Source organism: Protopterus annectens, chromosome 7.part0 (assembly GCF_019279795.1).
Source record: "Protopterus annectens isolate FY-2018-M chromosome 7.part0, PAN1.0, whole genome shotgun sequence".
Taxonomy (NCBI): Eukaryota; Metazoa; Chordata; order Ceratodontiformes; family Protopteridae; genus Protopterus; species Protopterus annectens.
In genome coordinates, this window is record NC_056739.1 from 1002361573 (window position 1) to 1002383034 (window position 21462).

Below are 21462 nucleotides of genomic sequence, written 5' to 3' on the forward strand. Positions count from 1 at the left end.
ATATATATATATATATATAGGGTCTATATTATATCCTTCAACGCTTAAAAAGCGAACGCTAATTGATCAAACGTATTTTCACGAAACTGCAAAATATCGAAGCAGCAGAAACTCAAATTTTTTTCTAGGGAAAGAATTCGGTTGTCCGTTTCTGTTGCTTCGGTATTTTCAGTGTTATGGTGGAAAGTTACCGGTAGGATTTAGGTAAGTGTGCGATTGTGTGGATGTGAGTGTTAAGGTGATTTAGGTGAGTTAGAGTTAGGGAGCGGGTGAGGTGAGTGTGCGATAGTGACGGAACTTAAGGTTAGAGTTTGGGTTAAGGTAAGTGGGTAGTTAGTAGTGTGTGCATAGTTTAGTGTAGGGTTAGGTATCAGATTTTAGGTTTATGTGTGTGGATTTCTGTTTGTTTGGTGTGCTTGTGTTGTGTGTTATGTGTTTTGGATCAGCGATTTTTTTTCCCTGGGAAAAAAATCGCTGATCTGACAGTTCGAGATTGTAAGCTTTTGGTTAAGTTAGGTCGATCAATCAGCATTCGCTTTTTTAAGCATTCGATGATATAATATAGACCCTATATATGTATATATAGATAGATATAAACATACATACATACACACAGACATACCAATTACCATCCTTCCTCAGTTGACAAGCACTGGTGTACACATACTGATGTTGCTGACTAGCAGAAAATAACTGTACTCATACCAAAAGGACACAATTTTTTTCGTATTATATACTTACTACCAATATTTTTAGTCAGCTTAGTGTTAAATTTATTGAAAAGTACTCTCACTTATTTAATTCTAGAGGTTCCTTTCAGGAAAGTTATTTGACTGGAAAATAATATTAGCTCTAAAACTATTTGTTTTGATTTACAGATCTTACTAGAATTAAAAAGTCTTTTTATTTACTTAAAATTTACTTGAGGAAATTAACAGAAAAGCCTGCTTAGCGGAGAATATTTACATACGTTTCATATTGTATTAGATATGATACAATGACAGGCTATTCTGGATCATTCTTTAGATTACTTAGTTTAAAGGGACATTATTCATAAAACTGCTGTTGAATAAGTTGTCAGCCTGAAAGAACAATTCTAGGGATTCATTAAAAGGCCTAGTATGAGTTAAGACCCTACTCCCATGATGTGGTATTCAAAGATATGTTAGCTGCAGTGAGGCAAGATCTCATTATTGGTAAATTTGCATGTCTTTTAATTGCAGTTAACTGCTGCGATGTGCACATCATTGCTGATCTGCATGTTGTGGTAGTTAACTGCTGCGGCTGCATCTGTAGGCATAGGCACCCCAAGTCACTCTACCACAAATAAGGTGCACACAAACACACACACTACTGTTTCAGTAAGTGTCTTTCCTCCCATGTTGCAAGTCATATTTCTGGTATCTAGTGGATAACCCCCACTCCAAATTTCCATATTAGTTTGTGTCCTTATGGCACAGGTGTAGTATCCATGATGTCAATTGGCTTTCCCACCCATAATTCCTGTACTGATGTAGATGTCCTTATGGCACAGGTGTAGTATCCTTTGTATCTACTGGTTATCCCCCCCCCCCCCGATCCTCATACTTCTGTCTGCAGCTGTGGATGAACACAGCCTTTCACTGCTGTGACATACTAGGGCCAGTTTTGCTGATCTATATATATGAGTGATTTCTTGAATAACTCAACATGCAAATGCCTCCTGGAATGAAAAGAAAAAGCTACTCAGATTTACAAAAAAAAAAAAAAAAACTTTAGTTTTATCCATATAATATCTGAGCTACCTATGCAAATCCAAGGTGTGAAGAACCATAGACTGAGTAAAGGACAACTCATTGATCACCTTGGTCATAAAAGAAGGGTTAGTACATAGAAACAGGCTGTTTCTATGAAAAATTAAAAAGGTGTGATGGCCATGACAGCCTGAAGTTCAGATACCCTCTTGGCTAGAATAAGAGCCAAAAGCCATACACTCCTCCAACTACAATGTTGCAAAGAGGTTGGGAAAGCAGGTTCATAAGGAGCCTGGGTCAGTTTTTCAAGAACAAAGCTGAGGTCTCAAGAAAGCAGAATAGGCTTCTTGGGAGATCTGATATGAAGGGCATCTTTTAGGGTTTGCTTGACCTCAAACCTAGAGGCCAGAGGAAGATTCAAGGGCAGTGAAGCAGAAACTGCTGAGACATGATGTTTCACTGAAGACTATACCAACCAGCATGGAGCAGATCACACAACTAAAAGAGAACTAAAGGAAACTCCATGGATAGAGGATCCTGATGGCAAAACAGGAACCAGATAGAAATTCCATTCACACATGTATGATTTCCTGGAGTAGGTTTCCAGGCCTTTTGCAGAAGACAAAGCACATTCTCAGAAAGGTGTGCCTAAAAGGGATCAAAACCTATCATTCACAGTGGCATTGGAAGAGTGGACAAGTGAGGATGGATATAAGACCCCCTTCTTGCATGAGAAGATCGACCTGGTGAGGTAACTTGTGGTGATTGCCCCTATCCAACTTAGAAAGAAGGGGTGGACCAATGCTGTCTGGATGAAAGCCAGGGTACCTTTTTGGTTAGGCTTGTATAGGCCTTAGGGCCGATAGCCTAGTACCTACCTATGAACCGATGAAAAGGGAGTCACCAGCAATATTTTGAGAGATTCCTGCCTGATTTTGTGCAGAACACATGGTAACAGAGGAAAGGGGGCATACAGAAACATCCCTTTCCAAGGAAAGGGAAAGGCATGCACATTACAAGCCAGTGGACTTTGGACTCTGGAACAGAATAGAGGAATGTGTATGTTCAGAGGGGAGGCAAAAAGATATGTCTGAGGAATAATCCAACAAAGACTAGTGTCCAGGAACACACCTCCCTGAAGCATCCATTCGTGAGCTTGTGTGCTGGACATGCTCAAGGAGTCTGCTCTAAGGGAATGTAAACTGCATGAAGAGTCACTTGATATTGGACAGCTAGATCACAGACCTGAAGTGCTAGTCTACAAAGAAGATAGGACCTTGTGCTCCCCTGCTTGTTGATATACCACATCACTGGGGTATTGACCTTGAAATCTTTGAGGGGTCCAGGATCAAAGAGGGAATGAAAAGCTTGCAGAGCCAGAAGCAGAGCCCTCACCTGTCTTATGTTGATGTGGTATGTCCTCTGGTGCAGATGCCAGAGACCTTGAAACTTTAGGTGACCACAGGAGGACCCCCATCTGAGGTTTCTGTAAAGAGCTCCTGAGTAGAAACTGGAACTTGAAAAGGAAGCAGTGAGTTAAGAAAACGTTGATGAATCCACCAGTGAAGGCCGAGCTTGAGACAGGGAAGGAAAAGTACCTGGAACTCCAGGAGGTGGCAATGTTGAAACTGCACCAATCTGAAGTACTACTAAAGTTTCCTCAAATGGAGCCTGGTGAGAGGGAGCATCTGAATGGTGGAAACCATGAATCCTAGAACCCTAAGAAATTCCCTGGCAGTGACAGATGCCAGAGGAAGAAGGTAGTGGAAAAAAGTTATTAGAGAGAGAGCCTTGGGAGCTAGCAGAGATGCCAACATGGCAGCCATCTGAAGTTTGCAACTGAGAAAAATATTATTCTGGGAAGGCATAAGAACTGATTTATGAAGGTTTATGGTGAAACACAAACTGTGTAACAGGCAAGTAGCAAATGTGAGATCCTGAAGCAGACTGCTGGGGGAAGGGCCTTTAATAAGCAAATTGTCTAGATAGGGACAAATTCTAAATACTCCAAATCCTGCAAAATGCAATGACAAGAGCAAGGTATATGGTGAATACCCTTTGGGCAGCAGAGAGGCCAAAGGGCAAAGCAGATAAATAAAAATGCAAAGAATAGACAGAGAAATGTAAACAATTTCCTGAAAAGAGAATGGATGGGGCTGTGTAGTTTTGCATCTTTGAGATCCAGATATACCACAAAGGCCTGGGGAAAAACAGGAAGAAGAAACATCTCTGAAGCGATAGCATCCAAAAGGGAAAATCTTTAAAAAGGTATTCAGCAGAGAAAGATTCAAAATGTATCTCCATGTACCCTGCTGAAGACGAAGCCAAGAATAATGCCTTATAACTGAACCAATGGCAGCAGCTCTGTAAGAAGCATCAGATGCATTTGAATGAAGAGCAGGCAACTTGAGAAGTGTATCCCAGCAGGGAAATGGTCAAAGTCTTCCCCTCAGAGTCAGGAAGGTTAGAAACAACCTTAGAAACTTGAGAAAGGAACACCAAAACATACCTGGTCATATGAGTTGAGTAGTTAATGGCTCTAAGGGGCAAATTAGCAGTATTGTAAACCTTCTTGCCCAATCCTCCAATGGCCCTACTATCACTGTCAGAAGGCAGCAACTTGGATGGCTTGTCAGAAGAGACTGACACAGCGGAAGGGTCAACAGAAGGACATTTATAAATAAATTTGCACTCCTCTGGCACCATGTAGAGCTTATCAGGTTTTTTGATGAAAGAGGCTGAGAATAAAGGGCTACAGAAGCTACCAAATAAGTATTCAAAAGGGCAGCCAGAACAGGAGGAACAGCAGATGGTTTGCAAGATTTCATCTGTAGGAGCTCATAATACTTCTTTTGAATATCAAAGACATTAAAACGATCCCACTTAAAATAGTCCATCAAGGGAAATCTGGACTTAAGGAATCCTCCTCCTCTGAGCCATAATCCAAGGGGGAAAGGATGTGGGGAGACTAAGCCAGAGATTCTTCACCTGAGTCCAGATCCTCATCTAAGCAATCTAATTCCTTAGGCCTCTTGACTGGAGTGGAAGATGGGGGAAAAGGAACAGAGAACCCTTGAGGTGGCTTCAAGACCGTCAAAGCATTGAATAAACTCAGAGTGAAATCGTGACATTCATGTTGGGGATGCTTCACAACAGAGGAAATGTGAATTATCTTTTGTTTCTTTTTGTGTGGTATGTCTGTTTGAAACACCCTCAGAGGGTCAGACTCCTGATGTGATTCTATAATGGTAGTGTGAATTTCTTCTCTTAATAAGATCGGAGGAATCACCCTCAGTCCCTTGGATGTAATCAGCAAGATTCCCCCTCAACAGGTAGAGGCACTTGTAAAGCATCCAAAGAAGTTCAAGAAGCTGGATCCATGCCAGGTTCTGATGGGGTAGTAGAAGAAGAATCCAAAGCAAACACTGGAAAGTCCTACAGGCTTTCACCAACCTCAAGAGAGATGTCCAGGGGAAGCTGGCCAGCAGCTCCATCAGGGCTAGCTTTTTTAGCCTTCTTCTTGACAGACAGCTGGCGACAGGATGGGAAGACTTTGTCATAACACACTGAGAAAACAGCTTAAGACTTTGGTTCATTAGGTTTATCGACAAAGAGGAGAGGTGATTACATAGGCTCCCAGGTACAAATGCCTGGCAGATAGAATACTGAATATGGTCATGGGGAGCACCCAAACAAAAAAAGACACCAGTCGTGATGGTCTTTATGGGGAATCTGCCTCTCACAATGACCTTTTCCTTTCTGGATGACATGAACACAGCAGCGATAAGAAAAGGAAGAGAGCCTTCACCACAATGGGGCACTTATCTGAAAACATGGCTTGATAACCAGCACAGCAGAATGGCATTCAGACTGACATATAATAATGGCATTTGAACTGCCAGCAAAGAAGCTCTGAGTATCTGCAGCCATACATCAACTTTATGCCCTAGATGTGACTTACCCCACCTATAAGAGCTGAGGGCTTTGGTATACTGGTTGGACGATGGACTATCCTTGGTAGGAGATCTCTTAGGTGAAGAATACTGCAACAATGATATGGAAAGACATTTATACCTTCTGCCACCCAACAAGGAAATGAACAGTACCACAATATCTATCACTGATTCTCATGAATTTCTTTTCAGATGGGTCAAGTCATACAAAAAAGCTGTTTGCCAATGTAGATCACTGATTTTCACTTAATGTGCATTTTACGATCAAAACTTCCATTCTTATTCAACTCAAACTTTCCTATAGAATAACCCACCTTCTGCCCCAAGAACAATTCACTGTGCTGTATAAATTGTGTAATTCCAAAGCAAAAAAAGCTTCTTATCTTTAATTGCAATAATATGCACAAGAAACCCCATCCTACTATAAAAGCCCTAAATAGAATTTATTTAAAAAAAAAAAAACAAAATACTGGCTGATAAAGGGTTACCACTACAGTCTACTGTCCACACTTATCTAATTATAAAAATCTCCCTAAAATCCCACTTAAATGATACAATGTAATGTAAAGGCTTCAAGAAACCTGCACGGTATTGTCTTTACTAACCGAAAATAAGTAAAAGTGGAACCATACCAAGATAAAATTACCAAATGCTCTTAGTATTTCTAATTTTATTTCAAAACTACTTTGTAAATGCTCTAGTGCTGTATCAGCTTAGCTTAACTTTTCTTCTTTTTGTGACCCAAGTCCTATGTATGCTTACATGGCTCTTTATGTTTTCTATGCTGTTGTATAAGAACTCTTTCTATAGGTGTACTGTGAATGCCTTATGGCATGAAATCATGGTTGGAAAGGGGAGTTTGTTCACACCATCCAGTCAGTTAGCAAAAGTAAAAAAATTATTAAACAGTCACTAATTAAGTAAAGAAATAGTTTAAATTAACATTTTTGCCTAGTAGTTATCTAGCAGCTTTTTTACACTTAATGGGTTTTCTAGGAACCTTCACGTATGGAAATCTTAAATCTTCATTAATCTGTGACAATTTTCTGAAAACCTCTCTACTTTTGATTATAATTTTTTTCTTCTTGCTACTGTGGAATTACTTTCTAAACTGGCATGGACCAGACTTAAAAGTACTGACGAAAATACTAAGGAAGAATCAAACTAACAATGGAATGCTTTTAACATTCTATTAGTGCACGAGCATCATATACTATAATTGCAGCATACTAAATAAGAGACACACACAATGTATTGCTCCAGAGTCTTTTCAGGCTGATTTTATGAATACTTGAATATATAAAGTATGCTATAACTTTCAGGATAAGCAGAAACCACAAGCCAAATGTTACACAGATAAAAATAATCTATATCCAGGCCTGGATGTCCAATGACTAAATTAAGAGATGACTCATTTTCTTGGAGGGGGGTGGTTGTGGAGGGATTAAGAACTATCCAGTCCGAAAATGAAAGATATTTCTGTTCTTCACTGATTTATCTCCCACCTTTCAGAACAAAACAAAAAGGTGATTTCTGCCATTTCTCTTTGTTCTAATTATTGAGTCACCACCTGTGTGCCACAGGATTTCTTTTGGATCTATTTTTATTCTCTACATATAGGCTCCAGTTACAGGAAATCATTGGAATATTCTGCAAGATCACTGCTGTACACTCGATACACAAATTTGTCTCTTCTTTCTTTGGAACAATTAGTCTACTGTGGGTTAATATGGCAAGGACTTGGTATACATCCATGGCCTTATGGTCATGGCCATTCACCCAATTATGATGAATACAAACTGTCCAGTTATAATCCTCACCACTGTTCATGTTGGTGAAAACACTGTACAACATTGTAAAGAAGGTGATACATATTGATGCAGTCATTGAAGACAGACATTGAAGGCCTAGGTATCCTTTGCTGTTAGATGGAACTCCTTTTAAACATTTATTTGCCAGCATTTTGCAGAGATTGTTTATTTTGTATCTTTCCAAACTGGATGGCAGGGTAGAGTCCCTTGGAAAACATTGAAAAAGGAGAGCTGAAAAATCTGACAGATTCCCTGAATCTGATTATCCCGCTCATCACATTTGTTGATAACCTCTGCAACAGATGGCCAAAAACTAATTTTCTATCCAAAGGAGATTTTTAAATCTCATTTTACATCTCATGGGAGATTCTTAGAACCTCCTGTATTGTAGTACCAGTAGCCATAGCCTTGGAAGAAGTACCAAGTTGCTCTGCGTTTGGCATCTTTTGCCAGAGGTTTAGAGTGTTTTGCTTGAATCCAAGCCATCCAAAGCTAAGCTATTTTGAGTTTGATCTGCACTTTTCAGCTGCATTTTACTGTTGTACTGCATTTATTTGTGTCATTTTGACTGCGTTTACTGTTTTGCCTACTTTATTATCTGCACTTGTTTTGCACTAAAAATATTACTGAATCTAGCCTGTCTTCCATACACTTGAACTCAAATCCAGCCATCCTACTTTAAGAGGGGATCCACTGAACCCTTTTGACAGAAGAGTATGGATATATCTTTGTCTGAGCTGGGGATTGTTGGAGGAATGATCATTCTGTGATTCCCTATTGACAGACTGGTTTAACACAGTTTAATTTCACCTGTATATAAGTCTTGCATTTGTGCGTAGCTGTGCACCACTCAATGGGGGATAGCGGCTCCCTATATAGATGTAAATGCCTAAAATTAATTATTTTCCTAGACACCAGTCAGTGACACCCTCCCAAGTTCACTGCTGCACTGCAGGCAATGCAGCTGAGCACAGTTACCCCACTTTTCATCCCTGATCTTCTAAAGAATAAGTCCCAAAGCAATAGCCAATTTAATGTGCCTTCTCACAAATTAGTACTTAAGAATTACCTGCTACTATGAGCAGTCATTTTTCTGACATTTCCCTAGCCAGCCTGACTAACATGGGCATCTTGAGGCAATGTAGCAATTGTCTCATGTATACTGGCAACCACTTGCTCCTAAAGCAAACAAATATAGTATGTGAGAGATCTAACTATAACACGAAACTAGAATCATTAATCTCAGGTAACAACAAAGACATCAAAGAAGGTGTCAGCACACACACACACACACACACACACACACACACACACACACACACACACACACACACACACCTCTCCTCTCATACAAGATAAGATCATGACACATAAACCCACATAAACCCACATATGCCGAGGTACTCACTATAAGCCTACCAAAGACCAGATATTTCCCAAGTGTAAACATCCCACATGTACTGGTACATGAACATAATCCATCACTACATGTAACACACATAGCAGTGTCTCAAGAATTAAGTCCTAAGGCAAAACACCTCAAAATCAAATATCCTGGTCATAATCAACTCATTAGTGAGACACACAGATGTCCTTCTCACCAGGATGGGCAAGCAGCAGGTCACGTTCAGCTGCCTGTCACGTGCTAGGATCTATCAAATCACACAAACACTCAAGTCACCCAGTAACAAGTCCTGTTATTACTCTGTCATAGTACATATTGGAGTGAATGATTTGAGATGCATCTCTCTGGACTATACGATGAGAGGCATGACTGAACTCTCAGATTATGTGTCCCAGGCAGGTATGTCCCTAGCCTTAAGCAACAGTCTACCTTCACCCAGGATGCCACAATACAGACAAAAAATGATTGATTTCAATAATTGGCTTAGTTCTGGTGCCACTCCATCAGGATCCAGTATCTGTCAGCCTGAGAAGACATGGTTGACAGACCACACTGCTTTAAAAAAAATGCGGTGTGAACAATATTAACAAATAAACTAATAAAGACAAAATTATATCATACTGGAAATCCACAGACCCAAGACGAAATGGGAACAGAAAGTAAAACAAAAATATTTTTTATTGCAAACATAGAGCACTTTCATCCTTTACAAATTAGGACATTATTAGAATCTATTGAATCCACTACAGTTACTTACTTATAACTTACTAAATAATCAGTTAAAATTTAAATAACGATGAACGTGTAAAAACTCACTACATTTGTATAAACTTTAAAAAAAAATACTTACAAAGAATCAAACAATTCGAAGTCTCCCACAAATCATTAACCTATGCATTTAATAAAATCTATACTGTTATAAAATTTGTGCCCTTGAGTTTAAGTAAGGTTGCAGGGAGATACTCTAATTTAAGCAAGGATTTCTTTGGGCATTAAATTTTAACTGCCAAAAAACTTCTCTCTCCTCCAATTTATTCTTGAAACCACCTCCTGTAGGGTTTATTTTGACTTGTTCTAATATCCCAAATAAAAAGCTTTTGGGAACAATTAAGACTGTGCCTGTATAGAGTACTGTGACCATTCAGCCTAGAAATCTGATAATAATGCTCATAAATTATTTTTCTAAGGCATCTCTCTAATTTTCCTACATAAAATGTGGGACATGATAAAATTGCAAGATACACTACATTTTTAATTTGACAATTCCCTCTAGTAAAATAAAGCTTAGACTTTAGGTTATTATTTAATATTAAACTACTGACCTCTAAAATGTAGGGACACTGAAAACATGAACCACATTTATATGTTCCCTTACATTTGTAATAAACGTCTGTTGTCTATCCATCCTTTCAAAGTTCATCTTCAGATTAGGTCCTACCTTGTAAACAAAAATTGGCTCATTACCTACTATGTTGTGAACCTAGTAATTGCCCTTAATAATATTCCAGTTACTTCGAATTATATTTTAATGCATTCTGATATAGGACTATATTGCACCACTGAAGCTCTGCTATAGTTACCACTTCCCTGCTCATCTTTAGAGTTACCCATACCAATACCAAGTAGGGGTTTAAATTTTAACCCCCCATTGTGCCTCCACATAACTACAGGTTTCTTGGATCAAAATCAGAGGGTAACACTGATTCTGGAACATTGCTGTAATAAATCATAATTCCCTCTGATGTCATCCTGGCTGCCATTATGCATTGCCCTTTCAGAATATTTTTTTTCTGACTGAAAGGGTGGCAACTTGAGAAGTCTAAATATGTATTACTGAATGTAGGCCTCCTATAAATTCTGGATTTAAATCCGTGGGCTGTATTTTCAATTAAAGTGTCTAAATAATTTATAGTCTGCTTGGTAAAGTTGTGAATTTATTTATGTATTTAATGAAATCACTAATGTCATTCTCTGCACCTTCCCACAAAATAAATATATCATCCAGATACCTTACATAAAGCTTTATATTATTAAAATACCTACATTCAAATACAGTTTTGGACTCCCAATCTGCTAAAACCAAACTGACATAAATAGGGGCACATGAAGCCCCCATTGCTACACCTTTGTGTTGCCTGTAGTATTCACCTTCATAATAGATGAAGATAAAATCCAACACTAGGGACATTAATTCTAATGTGAGATTAACTTTTTCGTTTGAAAAGGTAGTGTATTTCAATAAACTATTACTGAAATGTTCCAACCCCTCAGGTTTGGGTATGGATGAAAAAAGATCAACCACATCAATGGTCCATATATCTTCCTTGATCACACTACTTTGACAGAGATGGCCTTCAGCTGTCTCCTCAAGGCTTTCAGATACTGGCAAAGACACTTCCCTCCGCCATAGTGCCATTTTATGCAATGTCAAAACAGCTAAACGTCCGACATAAATAAATCCACTAATAACAAACTCAAGGTCATGCTGCTTAATGCTAGGATCCTAAACAGTATACTGCAATCCCTGGAAGCACTCCTCACCTTGGAAGATACTGATGTCTGAGCAGTCACAGAAACTTGGTTCAAGGCCGCAAACACCAACCCAGCCATTTAAGTCTACAATGCCTTTCACATTATTCAGACCATAAAAATGAGCGAGAAAGAACCAATGGTGGAGGTGTATCCATCTTTATTATGTTCAAATACACTTTGAGACTGGTAAAACAATATGACTCTCTTGAGCTACTCAAGGTCCAAATAGCTATAGGCAAAATACCTTACCGCATCATAGTTAGCTGCAGGTCCCCCACCGTGAACAAGGAGAAGCACACCACTTACCTGGAATTGCTCGAGTCACCCAGTATACAGCCAAACACCTTGGTCATGGGAGATTTCAACTGTCCTTCCATTGATTGGGTGACTTACATGAGTACAAACATGATCGCCCTGAAGTTCCTGGATTTTGTTAATTCAAATGTCCTGGAACAGTTGGTCTTACCCAAACAGGGGTCTCAAATGTCCTTAACCTAGTGCTGTCCAACATGGAGGGTCACTGCACAACCCTCTGTGTGTTGCCTCCCCATGGTAAGGTCAGACCATAAATCTATCTCGTCTGAAGTAAAGCTCAGATACAGACTTGACCCCTCCCCACAGGAGCAAAATACAGAAAAATGTCTCCAAAGCAATGTATATCCTACTTAGTGATGGTATAAAAAGTTTCAAAGCCGCTGCTTACACAGCCAATAATAACTCCTAATACAGAGAAGTACAAAAATTCCCTATATTGCAACTTAAACAAATGTATTGACTTGGCTGTACCTGACTGGATCAAAACCAGGTCCTCCTACCAAAAAAAAACAAGCCACCCTGGTGGACTCTTAAGTGTAAATAAGTTAAATAACCAAAGAAAAACTGGTATCTATAAACAAGAGGGAACTTACTCAACAGAGGAACAATAGCCTCCACAACTTAAAACAAACAAATCAGATATTTTGTAAAGTCCGCCTAGGCTAGTTATAAGACTAAATTAAACATCCAAAACCTAAAAGGGAATGCACAGCTGTGTGCCACACTTATAGTGGACAGTACCACTCACACTGAACCTGAGGAAATTGCCAACCTGATAGCTGACAGATTTGGCAATAACTTAACCCCCTGTCCTCACCAGCCATACCCCAAAGCATTCCTGACACCAGTTATCTACCGAGTATCTCCAAAGAACAGGCCATACAAGCACTCTCCAAGGCCAAAGACATTGCCTCTATGGGACCAGATAACACCCTAGGCTGCTTACTAAACAATCTAAAACAAAACATAGTGGAACCACTCTACCATCTTTTTAACCATAGTCTGAGCACTTGCTTTGTTCTGGCATACTGGAAAACAGCAACAGTAATCCCTTTGCACAAAAGAGGTTCATCAGCTGACCCTGGGAACTACTGATCCATAAGCATAACCAGTCTTATCTGAAATGCCATGGAAAGAATCATCATGGACCTTATCAAGGAGGACATAGGCAACCTTCAAACTCTTGACCCGACCCAGTTTGTTTTCCTCACTTATTAAACCTGGTGAACTTCTTTGAGAATGTCACCAAACCCTTGGATGAGGACAAAGCAGTACATACTGTCTATCTTGATTTGGCCAAAGCTTTTGATACAATTACCCATCCAGGAATCATGGAGAGACTCTCCCAGTTGGGGATTGACCCATACATCACTAGATGGATAGACAAATGGCTCATTGGCAGAACGCACACTGTAAAAGTTGGGGAGTCTAACTCCACCAGTAGACCAGCTACCAGCAGGGTACGACAAGGATCTGTGCTGGGTCCTCTACTGTTTGGAATCTAGTTCTCTGAAGTCCAGATGAAAGTAGATGGCCTGTGGCTTGCCATGTTTGCTGGGTACAATTATAGAGTCCTTAGTAGAAAATAAGGCATCAAAGGCAGAGAGTAAAGACACTTTCCACAAAGACAGAATCAAAAGTAGGTTAGCGCTTTTACGGTTGCCCACTTCTTCAGACCTTAATAAAACTGAACAAATACAGAGAGTTTAAATACTATGAGCATCCAATAAAAACAGATTATAGTTAATGGGGCAAATCTCTTTTTTTCAACAGAGGTTTTAAGGAGACAGCACTATTCAAACCCGGTGGAGCATATGCTTTAAAATCAACAATCCACCTCAATTCAATATATTCTGTCTCATTATATAGATCACCTTCTCGTAAACTGTCATTAACTGTCAAAACCAAAAAATTAAAACTGTGACTAACCCCAACTTCAGACACATGCTTGGCTAGTGCATTGGTTATTTTATTATTTTGTATATCATTCAGGTGCTCTAGCACCATCTCCTTAAGCATACAATTTGTTTTTACATAGGTAAGACCATCACATAGGTTACACTTACCTAAATATATTATATTTCTAGTAGAGCAATCTGCATAAAAAGAAAACTCTATGGATTTAGAAGTCACAAGGTATACAACCATGCAAGTTGACGAGCTGTTAAAGCAGGCTTTACAGCTCCTGCAAGCATGTGTACCCTTATGTTCTGAAGTGAACTGCCCATAGAACCTACTATGCTTGTAGCACAAATGTTTTAAATTTTTGCTATTCTTAAAACTAAATTTAGGAACAGGTTCTATGACTCTCTACTTATCTATGGATCCGTCAATAGAATAGGCCAGTTCCTTTTAACAATCTCACATACCTTATTGACTTCACCAGAATATGTTAAGTACATCCTGTTTACTACCCTAGTATCTGTAGCCTTTGTATTCTCCAGAAGGTGATCTATATAATGAGAAAGAATATACTGAATTGAGGTGGATTGTTGATTTTAAAGCATATGCTCCACCAGGTTTGAATAGTGCTGACTCCTTAATACCTCTGTTGAAAAAAAAGAGGTTTGCCCCATTAACTATAATCTGTTTTTATTGGATGCTCATAGTATTTAAACTTTCTGTATTTGTTTAGTTTTATTAAGGTCTGAAGAAGCGGGCAACCGTGAAAGTACTAACCTACTTTTGATTCTGTCTTTGTGGATTTGTGGATGTTAAAATGTTTTTACTCTCAGCCTTTGACACCTTATTTTCTACTAAGGACTTCATTTTTGGGTTGGTCTGGTTACACTACATTCTACTTGTTTTTATTATTTGACTTTGTTTGTTCAGTGTAACCATGGCTGAGAGTACTGCTTTAACGTTGAATTCAACCCCAATTGAGGGATTGAATAAGCCAATGAATGAAAGTAAAAATGGATATACAGATGAAGTGACTGTATCTATGTCTGCATTTACTGCTAATCCTCTAATTTATGTATCTTTTAGTGAAGAGGATGTGGCAGCTATTAATGTTGATTTTAATGAGCTCTCTGTGTTTAAAAAGACTCTGAAGGATCTTGAGGGCAAAATATTTAAGCACAAGTGCTTGTTATGGCAGTGCTATCATTTTGAGGCTGCTATCTTTCACAAGATAGTTCCAACAGGACTTTGAGTACTAAAAATACCGTCCTATGGTGACAGCTTCCCGGAACTACTAAAAAGATGGCAGATACTGAACTTACAGTTGAGTCTAGATTATATGGCACTGTTAAAATGATTTCTTTAGACCAGAAGAAGACTCTTTGGCTAAAGGTATCAGTGAGATGACGCTTTATTTAACCAGTTCTTTCAAGGGTGAGGTGTTTGATCAATTTATGGATGAACTACTGCTTAACATCTCACTCTGAGAGAAAACTTGAAAAAGAGAAAACTAAGAAGCTCCAAAGAGATTATGCTGACTTCTGTGATGATAATGTCTTTTCTTGGCCCAGAAGCATTCAACCAATTGGATTTTGAGGAGGTTCTTCAGTGACAGACCAACACACGGGGACAGGCCACTGACGTTACTACTAGAGGTCAGGCAATGGAGTGACACTCACCTGGGTTTGTTAATTCCTCTAATAACAACTTCCAGAAGGGAAATTTCAGTGGAACTCGTAGTACAGTTAAGACTATGCCAGTGGCTATACACCTAAATGTATTGGACATGCAACATAATCACTCTGCCCTGGTTTATTCAAAGGGACATTGTACGAATGTATTGGACATGCAACATAATCACTCTGCCCTGGTTTATTCAAAGGGACATTGTACGAGGCAGAGTTTAACAGAGCCGAATGAACAACATTGGCGTTCTGATACCAATGGTATAAATGGACAAGTTACAATGACAATGTGAGTAGTATCAATGAAAATGTGATTAATGGAACTGATACAGATACTGCTGTCAATGTTATTAATAATGATGCTTCTTCCTCTAATACAAACTTTGAGGAAGTATGTTTGCTGGAAACAACTGTGTTACCCATTGTTAATACTGGCAACAGTAATAGCTCTACAGGGGAATCTACCCTGACCAATTCAAATTTAAATTGTGATTCAGAGAGTGCTTCGGCAACAAGTAGCAATAATTTAGTAGTAAGACCGAAAGTGTTAACTATGACTAGGGTTAATAATGAGTGTGGTATAATAACAGATCAAGGTAGAAACAATGCTCACCATTCGGCTGTTGTTTTGGAGAAAGCGCTCCCTATCAGGCAGGAAAAATGGATAAGGAGGTCACGTAGTCACAAGGGGATGGGACAGCTGCAGTTCAACTTATCAATTCAGAACAAAGGTCCACAGAACACTCAAGAGGAAGTAGAAATCTATATAATGAGACAGAATATATTGAACTGAGGTGGATTGTTGATTTTAAAGCATATGCTGTACCGGGTTTGAATAGTGCTGTCTCCTTAAAACCTCTGTTGAAAAAAAGAGATTTGCCCCATTAACTATAATCTGTTTTTATTGGATGCTCATAGTATTTAAACTCTCTGTATTTGTTCAGTTTTATTAAGATCTGAAGAAGCGGGAAGCCGTGAAAGCGCTAACCTACTTTTGATTCTGTATTTGTGGATTTGTGGATATTAAAGTGTTTTTACTCTCTGCCTTTGACGCCTTATTTTCTATTAAGGACTTCATTTTTGAGTTTGTCTGGTTACACTACATTCTACTTGTTTTTACAGTTATAGAGTTCCCTGACAGTATTAACATATTACAGAAGGGACTGATGCAGACAAATGATTGGTGCCAAAGTCACAGACTAAAACTAAATGCAATAAAATGCCTCATTATCCCCTTTAGTAATGTAGTAGCCCCTGCTTTTATTATGATATAGATAACACCTCTCAAACCCAGTGGTGTGAGACTTGGGAACACAGGTTGCTACCAATCTAAACATCAGTCACTTTGTGCCCTTAGTGGTAAGGAAGGTCATCTACATTGAGCATCTCATAAATAAGGGCATTGCATGCAAGATTAAGGAAGTTCTAACTCCACTGTACCTGACCCTTATCAGGCCACTAATTGAGAACAATGCTCCCTTCTGTATGTACCTCACTAGACATCTGCAGCAACTGGAGATATCACAGACTTTTCTAACCAGAAGAATCCAGGGTCTTGAAAACATGCCATGCATGAAATGACTGAAAACCCTGTCACTGTACTCTGTATCATACAGGCTGTTGAGAGGTGACCTCTGTCTGGTCTACAAAGCAGTCTCTGATCCTGCCCTAATGGATATGCTGCACATCCACAAATCAAATGAGACAAAAGTCACTCACTGCAGGGATCTAAACCTAGCCTGTGACAATAACAGAACATGTTGGAGAGAAAGATATCGTCCAGAAATTGTTGCTCATCTGGAATAGGCTCCCACTTCACATGAAGAAGAACTTCTCAGTGACCTTATTTAAGTGCAACCTTGACAATTGGATAGGAGACCATAAATTCATCCTGAGGATAGCACCTATGTCCCTCATGGACAGGGACATTTGGCTCTGATCACAGAATCACTCTGCCAACAACAAACGTCTAACTATGGACAGTTAGGGTCAATGTTTTTTTTTTTTTTTGCATGGCTAGTCTTGTAAAGGCCCAGGAGCCATTAGCCTAGTAACCTTTCCTCACAAGAAGAAACTGCAGACAAAATATTCCTCATACTTTTAGAATTAGTGAGAATAAATTTTGACATGAGCCTGCCAATTCAAAAATCTGAAGATAAAAGTTGCAGAAGTGTACATTTTTGCCATACTTATCAAAATGTTACCATCCTTATCAGAAATGGAAGAATTGGAATTAACTAAATGTTTAGCAGCAGTAGATTAACTAGAACTATCACTTCTATGTTTGGTTTGGAATGAGTGCATAAAACTGTGAAAGACTGAGGAACCTTATACACACACACTATCTACATTTCTTTTTCTATTAGGGACGGTAAACGGATTTTCAGGGGAACGGTAAACGGATTTTCAGGGGAAATGTAGACAGTTATACACACATCCTTGAATGCTGACCACATAGGAGGGATGAGAGAAAGTTCTGGAAATTCCTTTTGTAACAATTCTTAGTATTTTATGACAGACTGAGAAATCTCAGTGTTCTTCCACTGAAAACACTGGCACATTTTAGAAATATTCTCAAAAGTAAGAGAAAAGCCCTAACAGGGAGAATTAGATACCATGCATTCCTCAGAATCTGAATCAGAAATCTTCATTTTCCTGTTCAGATTAAGAATCTTGAATCTGTTAAGGAAAAGAGGAATCCTTTTCCTTTTACCAGAAACACCTTATAAGGAAGAACAATAGCCTGAATTAGACCCTGAGACATACTGAGTAAACTATTCCTGTCCAGAAAATGTTGAGTAAGAACTGATACTTTATTAGTTTTCTGTTTCTTTTTGACAGGAAAATCAGGCCATAAGTTTTCTTAATAGTGACCACAGCTTGTCAGGGATGGGCACAACATTCTGATTAAACAGGGAAGACTTCCCTACCTCTTCTCAAAGGACTGACAAGAGCATATCTCCCTTGCCCACTGATTGGAACACAGCAGTAGGGGTTAGGAGGGTGGCCTAATGGTTAAGGTGTTTGCCTTACAAACACAAGGTGCAGGGTTTGAGTATCACAAGGGATAATTGGTTAGGCTTAAAATGGCTCACAAGGGCAGTTAGCCAAGTACTAATCTATGAACCTATGAACAGTCGCAGAGGTTGTGGCTAACACGTGGTCCATAGTGGCTGTAGGTACTACACCAAAAAGATTCAGGGTAAAAGGAGTGGTCTGAGGAACCAGCTTTGGCGATAGCGGAGTCACGCATCTGCAGCTGAGGCAAATTGCAAGCCTGCAGTCATGGCAAAGGCTGTCTTCTTAACTTTTTCTTTTTCTGTAAAGAAGAACAGACTGTGGTACTGGGAGTTTCTTTAATGGTCTAGATGAAAATGGTACCTCTTTCCTGGGTAAACCAAGCAGCACAAGCCGGTAAAAGTTCAACGTCCTAAAAAGTAATTTCCCACAAGTAAAAACTCAGTAAAAAGCACTTTAATATAGTTTGCCCGCTCCAAAAATTAAATAAACACAGTTTTTGTAGATAAAATAATGTGTTTCTACAAGGTTTTTAACAACTTTTAAGCTGACAGGAAGCAAGTGCATTCCCATTTAAAAGTACAGTAAAGTCATGTGATAGTCCATTAAAACACAAACTCCTCAGGAGTTCTTGTTATGAATTTGGTCTGTTTTACAAAGTTATGCATTCACAAGCATTTGTCTGTCTTGATCCCTATCACATGTAAAAGATGCGTCTGCAAGCAGCCCTTAAGGAAAATAATGTCACAAGGACTCTATGCGGCCACTTCAATTTTTCAGGTTATACCTTCTATTTAATCTTCCCAGTACCATCTACTTAGGTGTCAAACCTTAGCATCAGTTCTGACTTGGATGTATTACAATACAGAATCAAGACTGATTGCATCTCCCCGTAGTACTCCATGATCCGAAAACTTCATGTGATTTTCTTGGGGTTCAGAGTGCTTCATGAAAATCATAATTAACTCTGCATAATAACATATACTTATGTTGCGATCAGGTAAGTCTCATTAACATTGTGAGCAGACTATCTAGCCAAAGTAATAAGGGTGATTTTAACTAATTTTCTGGTTAGGACATTCAGAGGTGGGTGTTTCAATCTGTGAATATCTCAAGTTTAGTGTCACACTACTATAAACACTGAAAACATTACTGAATAGAAAATCATCTAAGTAAGGGTACACCTGGAGACCCTTCTTCCACCATGGTCAACACCTTTTTAGACACTGGGGGCTAATGAAAGACCAAATAGTTAGTGAGAATATTGTTGCAAACTTTACAAACATAACTGAATTGAAGTACACCACTGTGAGAGTATACGTCTTTAAAGAGGTTATGTTTGGAGGCAAAAACCACTTAAGGAAGGTTTGTAAAGTTGGATGCCTATTTGGTTGATTCCATTGTTTGTGCTTCTTTTAGCTGGATGTCGTTAAGCATGAATTTCTTAGCCAGTTATGCTGCTTGACAGCTGATCAATGGCTGGTACTGCAGGGAAGGTTCATAGCAAACTTGGTAATTTTATTGTAGCACTGCTTTAGTTTTGTACATTATGTTGACATCAAGTTTGTAAGGATGGAAACAGCATACAGACGATAAAATGGTGGTGTGCCCTATGTCTGTTGGGAAAGGTTTTGTTCTATTATAAGAACCAACATTTCTGTTGATTTGTGACTGCATGCAGAATGTAAAATTTAAAATATGTGTTTCCAGCTAAGATAATACCTTGGACTTTAGTATTGGGGATGGTCATTATGTTGATGTTATGTGATGATTGCATATTGAAGCTATTTATGTCTGAATGTTGTTTAAAGATGAATAGACTTTTTTCTGGTTAAATAACAGGTATGACTGTTCAAGCCAAGTTTCACTGGAAGAAAGAGTAAACTATTTCGGATGAGAAGAGTATAATGTCATAATCAACATATTCTTATCTGGTTTAATTTCTCTAAGTCTTTTGCGTTTCTAATACAATACAAGAATGGACCCCATTCCTAAGTCAAAGTTTGATTAAAGTTCATGAAATTAACATTGTTTCAGTCTTTGATTTTAGCCAGAAGTGCTCTTTGCAGTACCCACAGTGTGAACAGAACTGACTCTTTCTGCAATAAATAAAGAGTTACACATATCAGTAACATATCTAAGTACAATTCTAAATTCCTTTTTATAAGACGGTACAGTTGTGTAAAATCTTACCATAAAGGTAGATGTTCTTCTCTTCACTGTTACAGTATTCATAACATTAGTGATCCCCTGGCTAGGGCAGCCCAGCGTCCAGCCAGTATATTAAAGCCTTAGCTTGCTTTAAGGTATGTTGTATGTCACACATGTCTACCTCACCTGCCATAGTGCATAAAGGTAGTGTCTGGAAGTACCATCCTCAAAACTGAAATCCCCAGTAGGAATGCCAGTCCAAGGATAACCAAGAGGTAACTAGTACATCCAGAAGAGAAATGGACCGGGGGAGGAGGGAGGGAGTGAATACTGCAACAGTGAACAGAAATACATCTAACATTAGGGTAAGATTTTACACAACTGTAAATTGTTCTTCCATTTCATTGTTGCAGTATTCATAACATTAGGGAGAGTGCCAAAGCTCAAGAAGAAACTTGGGAGGAGGAAGGATCTATAGAGCTCCCTAGGAAGCCATGAAGGATGGCCCTAGCAAAACCAGCTCTAGCTCTGGAAATTTCATCCATCTTGTAGTACTTGGTACAAATATGCACAGAAGTCCAGTTAGCTGCCTTAGGAATAGAGTCAGTATCTAAACCCTTGAAAAAAGCATCAGAAGAATCCACAGCCCTAGTAGAATGAGCCTTTACAGAATAAGAAAGGCTCTTACCATGAAAAAAATAACAAAAAGAAATAGCTTTTGAGATAAAGAAGAAATAGGCTGCTTGGATACAGCTACTCACAAGGACCTGGAATGAATGAAAACAAAGAGCTGATAAGATTCCCTAATAGTCTTAGTCTCAGCCAAATAAATTCTGAGTTTTTTATGCATCCAACGTGTGCAGCAACTCATCACTAGCAGAGTGTGAAGAAGGGGAAAAAAAGTGGGCAAATGAATAGACTAATTAAGGGACAACTCATTCACCACCTTCGGCATAA